Source organism: Pinus tabuliformis, chromosome 4_2, assembly GCF_031772625.1.
Source record: "Pinus tabuliformis cultivar Carrire ecotype Pingquan chromosome 4_2, CPIR1, whole genome shotgun sequence".
NCBI classification, from domain to species: Eukaryota; Viridiplantae; Streptophyta; class Pinopsida; order Pinales; family Pinaceae; genus Pinus; species Pinus tabuliformis.
In genome coordinates, this window is record NC_142304.1 from 515,754,277 (window position 1) to 515,770,951 (window position 16,675).

Genomic DNA, 16,675 nt, shown 5'->3' on the forward strand with positions numbered 1-16,675 from the left:
CTGTAAGGCTGACACAGGGCCAACGCAGAGATAATCGGGGTTAGCCAGTTTTGCTACCGGATCAGCCAGAATTTGTCAGGTGAAGCGAGGTAAAACTCACTCTATTTTTTCTGCCATTGTATTTTCTCTGTCATTGGTTTGTTAGGACGACAACCAACATTGTATTCAGAATTACTGCTTAATAGTAGAAAACCCTCAAAGCTGTTGCACCGATTTTCCTGCATTGGGTTTTTCCAGGGACTATTTTGTCCAAAAATAACTGTGTCCTATGTATCTTGTTATTTGCTCAATTTTTTGTTTCATGTAATCAAATTTAAAGTAGGCTACAGAAGTAATTTACTTCAGTATTAAGAAAATAACTTGATAATATATATTAAAATCAAGTAGGCGAAGTAAATTCAGATTTGTTGTAGTAGGGGTTCCTTGAGGATTAGAAATTTCCACATGGTATCATAGCATTGATTTTGAAACAAGAAGAGCAGATCCAATGTTGAGCAGAGAGGCCAATAACTGCATTTTCCAGCAATTTGAATCCCCTTTAAGGGATAACACAGTCCTTGCTGAGAAAATAAATATTTCAAGGAAATCTCTCTCTGAGAGAGTCGACATAGAGGTACGATTTCGGTTCGTGAGTTTATAGAGGCAGAGGGAGTGACGCAGAGCCTTGACGTTATGCTTGAAGGGCACAATTTCTATAGGGGAAAAAATCATCGGAAAATAGCAAAGACACATAGAAGGGGAATTTTCTCCTTAGAGGACTTTTTTTGCCAAAAGTCTGAATTCTTCACTTTCCAGACAACAGACCAGTGTTGAGTAGTGACTAGAGGAGTCAATTCAACAGTTGGGTGAGATGGCATCACATGGGCTCAAAGATCAGGACTGGTTGGAAGGAGCTTCCAACTTTGTCATATGGAAGACCAAAATCTTAGTTGTTCTGGAGGAGTATGATCTTGAAGCCTAAGTCAAGAGTGTTGTGGTTGTTCCTGCTAATAATGATCAGAAGAAGAAGTACAAGGCCAAGCAAGGGAAGGCAAAGAGGTTCATACTCGATGGAGTTCGAGATCATGTGGTCTCACACTTGAAGGGAAAAGATACAGCTCGAGAAATGTGGGAAGCTTCGTCTTCACTGTATGAAGGTTCTTCCGAATAGCGGAAGATGTACTTAGAACAAAAGTTGCAGCGGACATTGATGCAGAAGCGAGAAGGGGTTAACTCCTATCTTCAACATCTTCAGGACATCAGAGGCCAGATTTTTGTAGTGGTGTCTACTCCTCAGTCTATCGTGATGGTAAGGATGACCCTGAATGGAGCCTCGGATGAATGGCAAGTCTTCCTCCAAAGTATGTTGGGCAGGGAAAGACTACCTTCATGGGAGGATATGTGGGCATCTCTTCAACAGGTGGAATTAAGGAGGGACCTAGTCAAGCTCAACCTCAATGGAAACAATGGGAGTGGCACGAAGACCAAGGAGGAGGAGGAGAATGTAGCTATAGCATTAAAGGGACAACATAAGAAAAAGTGGAAGAAGGACATTTCGAAGTTGAAAAGTTTCAAATGTGGCAAGATAGGCCACTTTTCACCCCAATGTCCTTTTAAGCAAAAGGATAAGGATGAGAAACATGATCCTAAGGCTACTCCAGCAAAGATTGACGAAGATGATCTTGCCATGAGTGCCCACGCATCTCCAAGAGGGAAATGGGGTGATATTGAACTATATTCAGGAGGATTACATGTGGGTAGGATCCTTGAGGAATCCACCTCTTGGATCAATTCCTTGCTACGAAAGCCTGAGATTCAGCAGTAGCGAGATGGACTTAGTGTCAGATGATGCAGTGGATTGTTTGGAGGATAGATGCAGTAGTCTGAGACCAGGACTAATCAGTGCAGAGCAAGGTTGGCAGCAGTGCAGATGGCACAGTGCAAAAGATTTAGAGGTCTAGAGACTAGTAGCACTCAGATTCCAACATTCATGGTATTATGTTGAACACAATTAGTTCAGAAATTTTGGATGCTTTTCCGTCGTTGAGCAGCAACAATTGGAAAATGACGCAGTGTAGAGCTAGTAGTGGCAGTGTTAGCAACAGATGTAGAGGGAGCTGTAGTACAGATGCAGTAGTGGAAGTGGTAGTGTCATGGATAGCAGTACAGTAGCAGCAACAACACAGTGTTAGTGGCAACAACAGTATGGAAAGGAGATGCTTCAGAGACAAAGAAACATGCAGGTGGACATTGTTGCTAAAGCACTTTCATTGCTAAGAGGGAGTGTTAGTTTTTGGTAGCATCAAATGTTCTCTAGCCATGAAAATTGGTGGAGAGGCTAAGGCACGAGTTCCAAAGAACCCAGAAACTGTTTGGTGAAATTCCACCCGGATTGTATTTTATTAAAATAATTAATATTTTAAATGGGGTTCCTAAGTCTAAACTTAGGTAAATTAAAATATTAATGGGTATTAATCAAAATATGGGTGAGAATGATCTAGAAGGTGAGTCAAGTTTTAATCTTAGCCGTTGATTAGAGACTTAATCTCAGTTGTTGAAGTCTCAACGAGAAAAATATAAGGAGGCTTGGGGTTGATTTAGAAATACACACAGAGAGAATGAATTGATCTGGAGTTCGATTTCTGGGGCTAGGAAGCTGAGAATTCGAACTAGGTGATCATTCTATAGCAGAGGGGAAAGGATAGTTAGGGAGTACTGACAAAGAGGTGGAGAGAAGCTATTGGAGGTAGCGCAACAGCGAGGAGGACTGACACCGGGCCAATATGGGCCCACACAGGCCTGACACAGAGCGAGAAGGGCTAGTGCGGGAGTAGTAGCTGCCCTCACGCAGAAAGCCAGAACTGTCGGGGAACAGCTGGAATATCCAGGAAGGTTGACGCAGTAGGCAAAAGAGACAGCACAGAGCTGACGTGGAGCCTGTAAGGCTGACACAGGGCCAATGCAAAGATAGCCGGGTTAGCCAGTTTTGCAGCCGGATCAACCAGAATTTTCCGAGTGAAGTGAGGTAAAAATCACTCAATTTCTTCCGTCATTGTATTTTCTCTGTCACTAGTTTTCTGGGAGGGAAACCAACATTGTATTCACAATTATTTCTTAATAATATAAATCCCTCAGAGATGCTGCTTCGGTTTTCCCGCATTGGGTTTTTCCGGGGACTATTTTGTCCAAAAATAATTGTCCTATGTATCTTGTTCTTTGATCAATTTTCTGTTTCATGTAATCAAATTTAAAGTAGTGTAGGCTGCAGAAGTAATTTACTTCAGTATTCAGAAAATAACTTTATACTACATATTAAAATCAAGTAGGCGAAGTAAATTCAGATTTGCTGCAGTAGGGGTTCCTTGAGGATTATGAATTTTTCCACTAGAGAGCTTTCATCCTGATTTTATCCCGTCATAAAGTGATATATAGGGTTGTGAAAGTGGAAAACTAGGGCTTTCCCCCCTTTTTTCCGAAGAAAGAGAATTCATAATTTCTATTAAAAAGAAATTACATGCTGTTGATGCCATTGGCATATGTTGTAGTGTGGTTTTCACCACTGCTCAGAAAAACAAAATTACATCAAAAGGACCCACAGAGATACGATGGTTCTGTATCCCTCATAGAAAGTACAATATCTCAAATAAAAACCAAAATAAACAGAGCTGTAGGAGTGTATCCGCTATACAGTAGCAAAAAAGGACGATCTGTACTGTGGCTGTTATATACAATAAATATCATAGCATAGCAAAAAATTAGATGGGGGGATTGCCCCCCTGTAGGAGGCCGTCAATATATGGTCGATGAAAAAATCTGTGCATCCCATCTGGTTTGTATTCCTCAATCAGCCAATCTCCTAGAGGTCGATCCGCCGCTTCTTTCGAGAGCCGGTCAGCAGTTGAATTTCTTTCCCTGTAGATGTGAGAAACAGTGATCTGGTCAAAATGTGTTTTAAGAAAAACAATTTCTTCCAAGATATGTTTCAAAGAATATGCATGACAGATAGATTTGTTATTAGGGCTTTCCCCCCTTACTCCTTTCTAGGGTTTGATATCTCCATAGTAGGTGTCCCTTAGACTCCATCACCCAAGAAGTAGGAATTGGCTTCTACATAGATGATCAAACCATATCATAATTTCAGTTTCCTCTCTCCTTTTAAATTTCAACCCTTTAAAGATGTCACTAGGGCTGAATTCAAGTAAGGTGAAGACATGGGCTTGTTGCGAGGTTTTCCTTGTGGATTGAGTTGTATTGTATCAAAATCTAGCCATCTTCATGGTTGGAATTTCCTCCCTAAGGTTTATGTCACAAACCCTAGGCAATTTTCTCTAAGAAACCCTAATCTAGCATCAAGGCTTCAACTTAGGGTTTCTTTAAGGCTTGTAGCTATCATATATATTTTTCATAAGCCTTTTCTTGGTCTTATATGCCTTAGTAGCCACTTTTATTGCCTATTCCTCAAACCCTAGGCTATAATTACCCTTGATAGGTCTCTTGAAGAGCATGTTATTCCTTCTTTCATTGGATAAGCCTTGTCCTTAGTCTGAGTGCCCTTCTTGAGCTTATCCCATTCGTCACCTCTGAATCATTGCCCTAGAATACCTATCAGGTGACTAATATTGGGAAGCCTCCCTTGTAGTGAAAATCAACTAAAGAGTAGGAGGTGGTGTAATATGGTGACAGTGGGCCTCCACCTCATTGTTGTCCCTAGGTCTAGTACTTGCCTTGTGATACCTCTCACAAGGCTTGCTAGATCGAGGCAACATGACCCTCAGGATGCTATGCATTGAGATTCAATAAATGCCTTGGTGTATGTGAAGTGTTGGAAAATGTGAGATTGCCATGTTGAGAACTATAACATGATAATTATATATCAAGGATAGAGAATGCATATAGACTCAATAAAAATGACCTTCTGGAAATGATATAGGTGCACTCAAGATATGAGTGGAATGGCCCTAAAATAGTGATCACCCCTAAAACCAATGGCTCCCCTTAACCCATTTGTCCAGGTAGGCCTATCCTAAGCCCTCTAATCCTATTCAAAACAAAAGGACCTAAAAATGGAGTCTAAGAGTATCGAGCATGGCCAACAATAATAGGCCTAAGATACCATAATACATAGCATCCATGTGGCCTACAAAGCTTGACTTGCATTCTTTGGGTTTACAATGGTGTTGCCAAAAATGAAATGTGCATACATGTACCCTATTGAAAGAGGGGTTATAGGTACCATTGGTTTTGAAATATAATTGAATATTTGGGATTGATTGATCACTGATGGGCTAGGGTGCTCCTTTGTGCCATTCATGCAATGGCACTTGTCCTCAACCCGCCTTTGCTTACTTGTGTAATTTTGATTTTGATGGTGAGGTTATGGAAGGGTTCCATACATGTCTTTAGATGATGGTGAATGACTAAGAAGCTCACAAAACCATTATGTATGGGAACATGAATGAAATATTTGGCTTTAACATTATCCATGAAAGGAATATTTTGTTGTGAAGTAAGCCATTAGAATTTAGAATTTTAATTACATGTTTTATTTGAAAGTTGAATTATGTTTTCTTTATTTTGATTTACGATATTAATGAAATGTAATTTAAATATTTTTCTTTTCTTATTTGTTATAGATATTTGGTGGAGAAATTATGGTGTGCTACTATACATGTCTTGAGAGGATGGTGCATGATGAAGAAGCTTGCAAAATGTAATATGCTTCTACTGAAATTTGCTAATAAAACTCATAAAAATTTCAATTTTTTCTTTTACACATCTTATCAAACACTTTGGGAACGAACATTTATTTAAACAACTTCTGTGCAAAATGAAACAACACTTCAGCATAAATATAACAAGCACTTCTAGAATTTTATTAAGTTGGAACAATGGGTTTTACATGCCAAATAATAGTTTGAGAACTTGAAATACAACTCTGGCAAGTAGCTAGAGCAATTCGGCCTTCAAGATCTCGGGCTTCAGAAAAAGAACTCGGTCCCCCATGAGCAAACTTGGCTTAGCAATAAACTCGATCTTAGCAAGTCAACTGGTCCATGCAGTAAGTAAGTAACCATTCAGCCCCTCTAGAAGATAAATTTTGACCTCCTCTCAAAGAAGGCAATTTGGCCCAATATAATAGCTTAGCCTAAAAAATAATCACAACTCTAGCAATGTAATCGAAGTCTCAACAAGATGAACTCAGCCTCCAATAAAATCGATCTCCACCAAGATGAATTCAACCTCCAAAGCAACTCAGCGCCTATGCAATCAATAAACTTGACCTCTGGCAATTAAAATCGAATGCTAACAAACAATCACGATAATTGGAACAATAATTCAACCTCCATAAGAAAATGATAAACTCAGCCTTCTTGAACAAATAAACTCAACCCTCTAAAAGAATGATGACAAGTGGAACTCGGCCCAATAGCTACAATTGTCTTCAGAAATTCAGCCCTCTGAAGCTGCTCAAAATCACCTGCAATTTTAAATACAATTGGAAGATTTGGGTGGTATCCCCACAAGACAAAAGCCAACTAGTGTGGCACTCTAGATCCACCGAAATTAGCTGAGCCAACCAAGGTGGCACTCGAAGTCCACCGAAATCAGCTGAAGAGTTTTACCTGAAACCCTCGTCCTCGCTTGAGCCAAACCAATTCTCCAGAAATGTTAACAAAAATATATTGCTTGAGAAATGACCTCCTCTCCCTTTTAAAGTTTTGTTGGACCTTTCTTTGATATTCTAGAAGCACCTTTTATTATTATTTTTTTATTGATCAAGTCACTAAGTTCTCTCATTTCCTCCAAGCAACTTTTGCCCCTTTTATTTACCAAGCACTTTTCCCTTTTTTATATAATAAAGTGACTTTTTTATTAATTAATTAAAGTCACTTTAACTACAAAAAATGCTTAATTTTCTACCATGATTAGAGCGGTTTCGAAAGCTCTTTTTCATCATCCTACTTTGTAGATCTTTTTTTTCCGATTCCAACGAGCTATTACACTAAGGTGTTTCTCCAAATAATCGGTCTAAAACAACACCTTAAGCACGAATAATTAAAATATGCATGATAATAACCTTGTTTTAAACTTTTACAGGAATTGTCAAAATGCAACAGAACCAAGATCGAACTCAGAATTGATCCTGATGATGAAATATGGCAAGCAATCCAAGTTAGACCCAATAAAACTCCTCCAAACCCTTTGGGCCCACCAATGGTGTAATCTTGCTCTTATGACTTGGCTAGCACAAGCTCTAGAAATCTCCCCTAACCATATCACAAGGTAATTCAAAAATTGGGGACATTACACAAAACCATCATGTATGGAAACATGAATGGAATATTTGGCTTTGACATTATCCATGAAAGGAATATTTTGTTGCCAAGTAAGCCATTAGAATTTAGAATTTTTATTATATGTTTTATTTGAAAGTTGAATTGTGTTTTCTATATCTATGATTTGACAATAATGAAATGTTATTTAAATCTTTTTATTTTATTATTAGTTATAGATATTTGGTGGAGCAATTATGGTGCACCAATCTTATGAAATTTTATTTGGGTGCTAAGTCAAACTCGTAGTGCTTCCAGTGGTTAGCACAATTGGAGTGTATTTGGAAAAATACACTCAAAGAAGCACAATAGGTTAGAACTAAGTAATTACAATAATATTAATGTATGACGCTGAAGATATATTAAATTTTATTATGACCGTCTTACATGTTGGATTTTCAATGTGTGAATGATTTTGTGTCCAATGCTATCCTTGATTGTGGGTAAAGTAGCTCTAGAAATCCGTGATGTAAATGTCATTCCATTGGACAATATTTACATAATCATAGTGGATGTGGAGTAAAGGGTGCCTATTATGGAGGAGGCAATTGACTAGTTAGAGGAGGAGGAGCAATGACAATAGGCATAATGGGTTTAGGGGAGGAGGAGAGGTAGTAGGTGGAAGTGGCAAAGGAGAAATTTGATACCTTGAAGGGTGATGTTGCAACCTCACACCTTATACACAGATTAATACACCTACACCCACCTGTTGTTGTCAAAGGGATGATATAGGGCCTTTTAGTGACAAATGACCATAAATTTTCCTTGAAATATAGGGATAGGGAATTGATAGTTAGCCACTATATTTTTCATTGTAAATGAATCATGATGGTGAGATATATTGATATATATGTGACACCATTTTTTATTGGTTGTCCAGTTTAAGTCTGTGATTAGACAGCTATCGAGGTTTAGTATTGACTTTGATGTATCAATTGGCATTCACTACATCATATATATTTATTTTTTTCCCATATTTATGTGTCAATGTGCTTATTTGATGTTGCTATTAGTTTATATTTTGAAAGAATTGAAAATAATGAATTCATTTTTAACTTTTTAATGCTTGCTACAATTTGCTGATTTTTGCCAATTTTTGCCCAATGTTAACAACAATGACTAGGACCTCTTAACAAATGGAAGAGGCAGTAAAATCAAGATTATCATTCACGTCATCGATTATATAAGGTAGGTTTTTTGCCAATTTTTTGCCCAATGTTAACAACAATGACTAGGACCTCTTAACAAATGGAAGAGGCAGTAAAATCAGGATTATCATTCACGTCATCAATTATATACGGTAGGTTCTTTCTAAAATGGGGACTATTAGAAGTTGTTGTGTCTTTAATTATGGCTATAGAGTAGGTTATTCTATTTTGGTATTTTGGAGATGTGTATATATAATGAGATCAAATGTGATCAGAAAATAAATTAAGTACAATAATCTTTAAAAAATTTAGTAGTGTGTAGTTTTCTGTTGACCAGGGTCTGTATCCAAACAGCGTCGTTGAAGGTTGTATGGGGTTATAAATACTAACATGTTCATAATCTCTATACAGGTTTCAACTATCTTGGTTGTAAACTAGGAAGATTGTACATGAGTAATGAATTTTTATGATATTCAGTAATTACTGTTTACATTGGGCTTTACTTCATCTGGAACTTTCTCTGCTATGGTTATATTTTGTTATGAAACCAACTCAAGAAAAGATAGAAAAGATAGATCAACGCCTTATAATTCAGCCTCTTCGAGGGGGCAACCTCATTTACATTACATAAATGAACAATTCTTAGATGATTCAAATGACAAAACCTCCTTTCTATATATAGGAGTCTATGGAGTCACAATATAACCCAGCCGACCTAACAATAATAATATAAAGCCACAAAAATAACAATAGAGGGTTTCTATGGGGCACAATAATAACAATATGGGGACAATAGGGGCACAACAATATTAATAAGGGATACAACTACAATAGTAATGGGGTAATCACTAGTATTATAGGGATCTAACATGCCCCTCTCCTTCAAAAAAGTGTTGTCCTCAATGCTTGAGTAGTTTTGGATGCTTCTATATAAAATTCTCATCCTCCCATGTGGAATCTTCAATGGATAAGTTCTTCCACTTGATGAGATACTCTGAAATTGATCGATTTCGTAGCTGTCTAGTTCTTGTCTCGGTGACTGCTTTCGATTCCAATATAATTTTTCCTTTCTCGTCAAGTTCTGGCAATATTGTTTGAAGTGGGAGCTTGTTGCCTATAACCTTCTTTAAACATGAAACATGGAAAACTGGATGCACTCGAGAAGCTGTAGGAAGCTCCAATTTGTATGCCATAGTACCAATCTTTTGCAACACCTTCTACGGACCATAATACTTTGGTGATAATTTATTATCCTTCCTAGCTTGCTTCAGGGACATTTGTTTATATGGTTGTAGCTGTAGGAATACCCAATCACCCACATCAAAACTTCTTTCGCTGCGATGTTGATCTATCTGTTGTTTCATTCTATTCTGTGCCAACATGAGGTTATCCTTTAAGAGTTGGAGAACTTGTTGTTGATGTTCGATGTGATGTTCCACTGCTTGAACCTTAGAATTTTCTCTTAAATATGATGTGATGGATGGTGGCTGATATCCATAAAGTGCCATAAATGGGGTCATTTTTGTTGCTGTATGGAAGGATGTGTTATACCACCATTTAGCTAGAAGTAACCATTTGACCCATTGTGTCTGTTTATCACAGACAAAGAAACGAAGATATCCTTCCAGACATTTGTTTGCTATCTCAGTTTGCCCATCAAATTGAGGATGATAAGATGAACTATGAGCTAACTGAGTACCAAGACAAGAAAATAATTCTATCAAAAAATTTCTAGTGAAGATGGGATCTCTGTCACTTACAATAATATTTGGATTTACATGTAGCTTTTGAATTGTTTCCATAAATGCAGTAGAAACTGTACTGGCTTTAAATGGATGTGATAATGCACAAAAGTGTGCATACTTGGTAAGTCTGTCAACTACCACCATGATGACTTTCTTTCCCTCAGAATTGGGTAAACTTGTGATAAAATCCATTGAAACCTCCTCCCAACGTTGGCTTGGAATGGATAAAGGTTGTAATAGACCCGGGGTCTTAATTGTTTCAACTTTATTTTGTTGGCAAACCAAACATTCCGCCACAAAATTTTGAATATCCGATTTAAGGCCATCCCAAAAAAATTCCTTCTTAACCCTATGGTAAGTTTTTAAAAATCCTGAGTGCCCTCCTAAGGGAGAAGTGTGCAATTCCATAAGAATCTTTTGTTTGAGTTGGGAGTTCTTACAGAGGTATAAGCGATATTTGTACCATAACGAATCATTTTGCCAGCTAAATGTATCAAATGTACTGGAATCTTGTTGTAACTTTCAAATAAGTGCCCACACTTCTTCATCATTCTTCCATTCCTCCCTTGCTTCGTTTATCCAATCGGGTTGGATAATAGAAATGGCGCAGAACAATGCTTCCACATCCTCATCCTTTCTTGAGAGGGCATCTACCACCACATTTTGCTTCCCTTTTTTGTAGATGATTTCAAAGTCATAACCCAACATCTTTGTGACCCACTTTGTTGCTCTTCCGAGGATAATCTTTGTTCTAAAAAGTAGTTAAGGCTATCATGATCCGTTTTTACCTTGAAGTGTCTTCCCATTAGGTAAGGTCGCCATTTCTTAAGTGCATGTAGTATTGCCAACATTTCCTTCTCATAAATAGCTTTGTGTAAAAACTTTCCCTTGATTGGACGACTTTCAAAAGCAATGGGTCTTTCATCTTGCATGAAAACAGCACCAATTCCATTTACTGAAGCATCACATTCCACAATAAAGGTTTTTGTGAAGTCTGGTGTAGCTAAGACTGGTGCTTGGCACATTGCCTCTTTAAGATGTTCAAAGGCCTTTGTTGCTTCTGGAGTCCATGAAAATGCATATTTCTTCAATAATGTTGTTGGAGGTGCTGCTATTCTCCCATAATTCTTAACAAACTTGCGATAATACCCTGTCAACCCGAGAAATCCTCACAGATGCTTTATGGATGTGGGGACTTTCCATTCCTTAATGGCTTTAATTTTGCTAGGGTCTACCTTAACTCCTTCATGAGATACAATATGACCTAGATATTCCACCTCTTGTACTCCAAAGAAACATTTGGATCTTTTTGCATATAATTGTTTCTCCTCCAATAGTTATAGCACCCTGTCAAATGTTCAACATGATCCTTCCAAGACTTGTTGTAGATTAGTATATCATCAAAAAATACTAACACAAATTTTCTAAGGAAGGGTTTGAAAATGGAATTCAACCTTGAAATGTAGAAGGTGCATTGGTAAGGCCAAAAGGCATGACCAAAAATTCATAATGATCCTCATGAGTTCTAAATGTTGTTTTCGGAATGTCTTCAGTCTTCATTCTGATTTGATGATATCCTAAATGAAGATCCAACTTGGTGAAATAAATTGATCCATGCAATTCATCCAGTAATTCATCAATGACAGGAATGGGAAAATTATCTTTAATAGTGAGCTTCTTGAGCTCCCTATAATCCGGACACATGCGCCATGATCCATCCTTCTTGTGCACCAATACTACTGGAGCAGAGAAAGAACTTTGACTAGGTTGAATTATACCAGCCTCTAGCATTTCTGCAACCATACGTTCAATTTCACTTTTTTGGGCATAGGGATATATGTACGGCCTGATGTTTGGAGGAACACTTCCTGGAATCAGATGAATAGCATGATCATGATCACGAATAGGTGGGAGACCTTTGGGAGTCTCAAATACCTTGGAATGATTGTCCAAGACTTTTTGGATATTTGGAGAAATATATGATTCCGATGTGGAAACATCTAGCGAACATAATTGTGCAATTACACCTCTTTGTTCCCTTTTTAGAAGCTTTGTCATACCGTTAGAGCTGATTATCTTTCCCGGTTTCCCTGCAATACCCCTTAATTCAACTTCCTTTCCTTCCGCATAAAATTTCATGAAAAGTTCTTGAAAATTAAAAGATATTGTACCCAAGGATTGTAGCCATTGGACTCCTAGTACAACATCAACACCTCCCATTGGAATGGAAAGCATTGGCTAGTCAATACATATTCTCCCATGGATAGCTTGATATTATGGCACTTTCCAGAGCAATTTATTGTTCCTCCATTTGCAACCATCACTTGACACTCTGGTGCTAGATATAAGAAGCAATTCAATTCTTTTGCTACCTTACAATGAATAAAATTGTGGGTACTTCATGAATCAATCAACACTATTACCTTTTTCTTCTTGATTTGTCCTTCTATCTTGATGGTTTGAGGAGTGGTAATTCCCACCAATGCATTACAAGATATGGTCGGATTCATTTCTTCTTTATCTAGACTTTGTTCCTGGAGTATATCCTCTTCTTTTGACCATTCTTGCTCATTTTCTTCTTCCTCTTCACAATCTATGTAGAATAATTTCTTCTCAGCACACTTATGACCTTTAGTGTATTTGCTATCACAACTGTAACAAAGCCCTTTTGCTCTTTTTTCTTCCAATTGTTGTGGTGTCAACATTATAGGTTGTGGAAGACTAGGGGCAACAACACTTCCATCTTTATAGTTGTGAGTGGTATGCTTCCTGGTTGCCATAATTTTGCTTTCCATTTTTCTTGCTAACCTGAATGCCTTCTCTAATGAATCAGATTCCCAAAGGCGAACATCATGTTGGATATTATCCTTTAAAGTCCCTATGAACACATCAATCCTATGCTCCTCTAGAATATCTTTTACCCTTATGTTCAATTTTTGGAACTCCTCAATGTGCTCCATTATTGAACCCTTTTGTTTGAGACTTGTCAATTAGCTAAAAAAAGTGTTGCTTTTTGTATCCTCATAATGTGCTGTCAATTCTTTCATAAAAATTGCCCAAGTGATCATTTTTTTACGAGAGCAAAGCCATTGATACCATACAAACTGATTTGGTTCCAAATATAAAGTTGCAATACGTACATTTTGTGTGTTTTGCACATTATTGAGATCGAAAAATTGCTCCATCTGTAATATCCAGGTTGCGGGATCCTTGCCATCAAACTTCCTCATATCGATTTTTGGAATATGGTGGGTCTTCGATCCAACATTAGAGTCTATGAAATCATGATTAACTTTTCTTTTGTTCTCATCATGAGTTTCCTTTACTACCCTTTCACCATTAGTAAGCATTCCTTGTAGAAACTTTATCAAATCTGTTTTCACATCTTCCATGCCTGTCTTTAAACAATCCATCTTAGCTTCTACGCCTTTCTTTAAACCATCCATCTTATCTTCTACATCTTTCTTTAAACCATCCACCTTAGATTTTGTTGCTTTTTGTGCAAGTGACACTTGTTGCACTCGGACTCATAATTTTGATATATCATGTTGCATTTCTTCCTCTTCTTCATGAGTCATGCTAGAGCTTTCAGGTTGCCTACTAGGTGTTTGCATTTTCTTCCCTCAAGTCATCAATTACCGATAATAATGCTTTACTATGCCCTTTGAATTCCTTCAAACTAATTTTTCAGACCAAGCTTATGCAAAAATTTAAAAAAACTACACACCTTTTTTCACTTTGTAGGAGTTTGATATTGAATCTGATGTATCCCTGTAATTTCGAATCATATAGTTCCAAAATTGCAACTTGAAATATCTCTCTGCATCCTCTTTCCAATGCCACCAGTCTAATCCAAATTGGATTCTCCAGGGAAGAGTTATGCCAAATCTCCCACAGTGACCTGATTATAGACTAGTTCAGTAGAGCGAACTTGTACAACGTGCCACGAGTCACTGTTTCAACCTTTGGCTCTGAAAAATATATACAAGAAAACTAAAGTCCGTCCTCTTTCTGTACCTTCATACGAAATTTCAATCCGATGCTCAGAGAGAAAGTTATGATTATTTTCCCTAGGTCACTTATTTGGAATGTAATTCAGGAGTCTGCAAAAAGACCAACTTCCTCAGATCATATCTCCGCAAATATAGTGCGAAAAGCTCTGAAATTCGGACCCGAGATTCAGCGCAATGTCTTCTCAAGTGGGTTTTTTTTTTAGCTTCTGAAACATCGCAAAAAAAAAAGTTATAGCGAAAATGCCACGATGACCTGTTTGGAGCAGCGAAACCCTAGAATCCAAATCTCTGATACCAAATGTTATGAAACCAGCTCAAGAAAAGATAGATCAACGCCTTAGAATTTAGCCTCTTCGAGGGGGAAACCTCCTTTACATTACATAAATGAACAATTCTTAGATGATTCAAATGACAAAACCTCCTTTCTATATATAGGAGTCTAAGGAGTCACAATATAACCCAGCTGACCTAACAATAATAATATAAAGCCACAAAAATAACAATAGAGGGTTTCTATGGAGCATAATAATAAAAATATGGGGACAATAGGGGCACAACAATATTAATAAGGGATACAACTACAATAATAATGGGGTAATCACTAGTATTATAGGGATCTAACATATTTCGCCTCATTTTGTCTAGTATGTGTGTTTCATGATTTGGTGTTTATATCCTCTAAGATTTAAATATAATAATATAAAATTAGGGTTGTAACAATTATATATTTAAGGGCTACACAGTGCTTCCAACGTTGTCCAAACATCGATAATGAAGTATTTATCATAAATCAGCATAAGTGCGATAAGAATCAGCAGTGAGATTGTTATACTTCCCATAATTGACGAGTCATGCTAATATGTGAATCAGTAGCGGAGTTGTTGTTCCTGTCATTCATGATTTTGGCAGGCCTTTATCTTTCTAATCTTGTGAATTTCAAAGATTTAGCAATCATTTATGAAGGTAAGATCATCAGAATTCCTTCCATATCTTTTTTTTTATGCTAATCTGCATAGCTTCACTTTCAGAGCAATTGCAGATTATCTTTCTCATGGTTTTCCCTATAAGCTTTCTGAGGATGATGTTTACCTGACTTGTGGCTTTGTACAAGAGATTGAAGTGGCTCTCTCAGTTTTGGCTCGTGAAGGTGCAAACATTCTCCTCCCAAGACCATGATTTCCATGCTAATGGCATACAAAAGCATTGAAGGAAGGCATTATGATTAGTTCCGGAAAGGGGTTGGGAAGTTGATTTAGATCAACTTGATTCAATAGCAGACAACAACACAGTGGCAATGGTTATCATCAATCCAAACAACCATTTTTACCTATGAGCATTTGAATAAAGTGAGCTATAATCTGGCTACATAATTAACTATTTGTGTATGTTGGCTTCCCTCACTCCCATGAATACATAGTTTAAATATATTCTTCCATCAAGCAAAGTTGATATATAATTTGTTGCAGGTAGATTTTGAGTTGAGTTTTGTTCATGGTCTGTATGAGGAAAATGTTTTCATCATGGAAAGATACTCATTTCTACCTCAAATTTCTTCCTCTTAGAAAAACTTGTCTATAACCTATTAAGAGGACAAGGCTTTAAAATGACCCGTGCGTAGGTGAACATGTGACATTTTTTTTTTTCTTTTGTTGGTGAATTGAAAGTTTATAATACCATGCAGGTTGCAGAGACGGCTAAAAGGTTGCGTTTGTTAATAATATCAGATGAAGTATATGCTCATATTGTCTTTGGCGAGAAGTCATTCATTCCAATGGGATTCTTTGCATCAACTGTACCAATTCTAACTCTTGGGAGCATATCAAAGAAATGGATGGTTCCTGGTTAATTTCTAAGGAAATGTCAGGTTTGTACTGTAATCAATAATTATTTTATATGATTGAAAAATGATAAATTGAAGTGGCAGGTACTGTTCCATGGATACTCAGACTTGATCTCTCTCTGGCATGAATTGAGGGGATAATCACACTGGATGATTCGAAACGCGTCAACACGACTTCTCTTATGTGATTATTGCTGAATTTTTTTTCTCAATTGTCAAATATGGATCACAGAAGCCTGAATTCGGAGATAACTTTTCTTACATTTAGGCATAAAAGCATATTGTTTATGTCAGGACACTGTTAACTATTCATGATCAATGATGGATATAAACAATATTCTTTCAAACTTAAATTTATGGAGTTGAAGCTCAACGGGCAAGGAAAGGTGTTTATTAATTGGTATCTATTAGCTCCGATTGGAATATGTTGCAATAATGTTGTCTTCCACTGGATCTTTTTCTCTTAAGAGCAAAGGGACATTCATTGAAATGGCAATCAACTTTTGCATCAACGGTATATACCATATACTAGATAGATTACATACGATGAATGAGCTACAGTTTAAAACAATCTGTCAGACTTAGAAGGATACACTGATTACTACTAAATCAACTA

At 37.2% G+C, this 16,675-nt stretch overlaps 1 pseudogene; it reads left to right on the top strand.

The window, feature by feature from the left end:
* LOC149170252 (putative aminotransferase TAT2) overlaps positions 1-16,065 on the top strand; it is a 53,223-nt pseudogene extending 37,158 nt beyond the window's left edge.
* The last annotated feature ends 610 nt before the right edge of the window (positions 16,066-16,675 follow it).